The sequence below is a fragment of the Myotis brandtii genome, unplaced genomic scaffold (assembly GCF_000412655.1).
Source record: "Myotis brandtii unplaced genomic scaffold, ASM41265v1 scaffold125, whole genome shotgun sequence".
Taxonomy (NCBI): domain Eukaryota; kingdom Metazoa; phylum Chordata; class Mammalia; order Chiroptera; family Vespertilionidae; genus Myotis; species Myotis brandtii.
The window spans coordinates 5,618,043-5,621,555 of record NW_005354385.1 but is presented as its reverse complement, the minus strand read 5'-3'; positions in this window follow the sequence as shown (position 1 = coordinate 5,621,555).

Genomic DNA, 3,513 nt, shown 5'->3' with positions numbered 1-3,513 from the left:
ATTTCCAATTTATTGGCATAATTCTCATACAAAAAGATAGTATATGTTCAAGTTTTCTTTACCTTATTATTGAGGAGTAAACCAGCAGAATGACAAAACTGGTTCAAAAAGAACACAAGAAATGGAACTTAAAAGATGACTGGAGAAAAGCATGTTAGTAAAGATTGCTAACCTGGCAACAGAACTGGCCAATGTCCTGTAATGCTATAAAATTGTGATTTGGCGCCCAACGTGATTAACTACCCATCTGGCACTCAGTTAAGGGGTTTTATGGATTTATTCCCTTCCTTAGTCCTGTTAATCCCTAACTCAAGGGAAAAAATCCCCACCTGGGGAAACCTTTCTCGGAGAGGTGACCTCGGTTAAAACACATAGCTTCAGGAAGGGGAGCAAACATATTAAGAACAGTATGCCATTTGCCGGAAGAAGGATTGTTCCCAGGCTTGGGAACCCAACATTTGCCCCGCTGGGTTTTGAAGTTGCTTGGGACTGGTGACTTCTTTGTTATTTCCATTTTCTCCCCTTTTAAATTGGCATACCTGCATCGGTTATCCTATGTCTACCCCTCCATTTGGGGAGCAGGTAAATCATTTCTTGAGTTTCACAGGTTCACAGATAAAGACTAATTGTGCCTAAGGATTAGCCAGAGACTGACCAATACCTGATGAGATTTGGGACTTTTGAGTCGATGAGCTTTTAGACTGAGTTGATGCTGTAATGGACTGACATCTTTGGAAATGTTGGGATGGGGGAGAATGTATTTTACATGTGGGAGAGAAGTAGATCTTTGGGAGACAAAAAGTAGAATGCAGTAGGTAGAATAATAGCCCCAATGATGTCCATATCCTAGTCCCCAAAACTTTTGAATATGTTATTTTATACAGCAAAAGTGACTTTGCAGATATGACTATATTAAGGATCTTAATGTGTAGGGATTAACTTGATGGGTCTATTATAAGGGTTAAGCAGTAATAAAAACTAATACAAGTGACCACCAAAGACACTTTTTTTAACATACCCTGGATCCATAGGAGATATGCATATATATATAATATATATGATAGATATACATGTATACCATACATACATATGCATATATATCATGTATACTAATCCATGATAATTTGTATGTTTGAAAATATTTTTCCGTCTGTGATCTGTCTTGTCATTTCATGTTGTTTATTATTAAACAGAACCTTAAAATTTAAAAAAATAAAGTATAGCTATAGCCCTAAAAAAATAAAAAATAAAATTCCAACCAAGGTCTTTGCATCATCAACAAATAACTATTGTTCTTTTGAGGAACAACTTTTGGTCTTCTTTTGATTCAAATTTGGCAATAAAGTTTTTCCCTAATAATGAAGCAATAGGCTTGGAACATCAGGCAACATTCAAAATCACTTCTTCCCAGGAAACAAGCAGTAAGAGTCCCCTCTTCTGACACTTTAGTGTCCAGACTGAGAAATTCCATGGAGACAAGGACACCGGTCAGCAATTCCCTCCCCAAAGTTCCTACCTCCTGATCCACAGAAAAACAGCAGGAACTGGATCCAGAAGGGGCAAAGCTGATCATTGTGTTCCTTTGCGTTGTGGAGAACTAGGCACAAAATAAGCCTCCTGGTCATGCCCATAAGGCTCCTGGCTCCCAGGGACTTCTGAAGAGCCAGGGATCCAGACTCTCAGAGAGCAATTCCAGTTGAAAAGCCAAGATAAAAACGGGCCACCCAGCCCTAGCTGGTTTGGCTCAGTAGCTGCTAGAGCATCGGCCTGTGGACTGAAGGGTCCCAGGTCTGATTCCAGTCAAGGGCACATGCCTGGGTTGTGGGCCCCATCCCCAGGAAGGGATGTGCAGGAGGTGGCCGATCTGTGATTCTCTCTCATCGTTGATGTTTCTATCTCTCTCTCCCCTCTCCCTTCCTCTCTGAAATCAATAAAAATATATTTTAAAACAAACAGTTTTCTAATCCATTCATCTACTGATGGGCACTTAGGCTGTTTCCAGATCTTAGCTATGGTGAATTGTGCTGCTATGAACATATGGGTGCATATATCCTTTCTGATTGGTGTTTTTGGTTTCTTGGGATATATTCCTAGAAGTGGGATCACAGGGTCAAATGGGAGTTCCATTTTTAGTTTTTTGAGGAAACTCCATACTGTCTTCCATAGTGGCTGCACCAGTCTGCATTCCCACCAGCAGTGCACAAGTGTTCCTTTTTCTCCACATCCTCTCCAGCACTTGTCGTTTGTTGATTTGTTGATGATAGCCATTCTGACAGGTGTGAGATGGTACCTCATTGTTGTTTTGATTTGCATCTCTCGGATGATTAGTGACTTTGAGCATGTTTTCATATGTCTCTTGGCTTTCTGAATGTCCTCTTTTGAAAGGTGTCTATTTAGGTCCTTTGCCCATTTTTTGATTGGATTGTTTATCTTCTTTTTTTTTTGCATTTTATTTATTTTTTTTATTGCTTAAAGTATTACAAAGGGTATTACATATGTGTCCTTCCCCCCCCCTTGACAATCCCCTGCCCTCCCTTACCCCCCAGTGTCTTATGTCCATTAGTTATGCTTATATGCATGCATACAAGTCCTTCGGTTGATCTCTTACTCCCCTCCCTCCTGCCCCCCAACCCTCCCTGGCCTTCCGCTGCAGTTTGACAATCAGTTTGAGGCAGCTCTGCCTCTGTATCTATTATTGTTCAAAAGTTTGTAATGGTCTTTATTATCCATGAATGAGTGAGATCATGTGGTATTTTTCCTTCATTGACTGGCTTATTTCACTTAGCATAATGCTCTCCAGTTCCATCCATGCTGTTGCAAATGGTAAGAGTTCCTTCTTTTTTACAGTGACTTTGAGCATGTTTTCATATGTCTCTTGGCTTTCTGAATGTACTCTTTTGAAAGGTGTCTATTTAGGTCCTTTGCCCATTTTTTGATTGGATTGTTTATCTTCCTTTTGCTGAGTTTATGAGTTCCCTATAAATGTTGGAGATTAAACCCTTATCAGTGATAACATTTTCCCATGTAATTTTCTGGAAGTTTTAATTCTTTGCTTTTCACATATAGGTCTGTGATTCATTTGGAATGAATGTTTATATATATATGGTGTGAGGTAGAGATCAACATTTCCCATCCCAGTTGATTTATGACCATTTATTGATAATCTCTTTCTGCACAGTATTGCAGTGATACCTTTATCATAAATTGGGTAACTATATGTGTCTAGGCATATTTATGGACTAATTTTTTTCCCATTGGCCTATTTGTCTATTCTTGTACCAATACGATATTTTAATTTCTATAGCCTTATAATACATCTTGATATCTGTTCCTCAACTTTGTTTCTTTTCTTGAAGATAATCTTGGCTATTTTGTAATCAGATTTTTTAAAGTAAATCTTTATTGTTCAGTTTATTACAGTTATTCCTCTTTTTCCCCCCCATAGCTCCCCTCCACCTGGTTCCCACGCCACCCTCCGCCCTCACCCCCCCCCATGTCCTCATCCATAGGTGC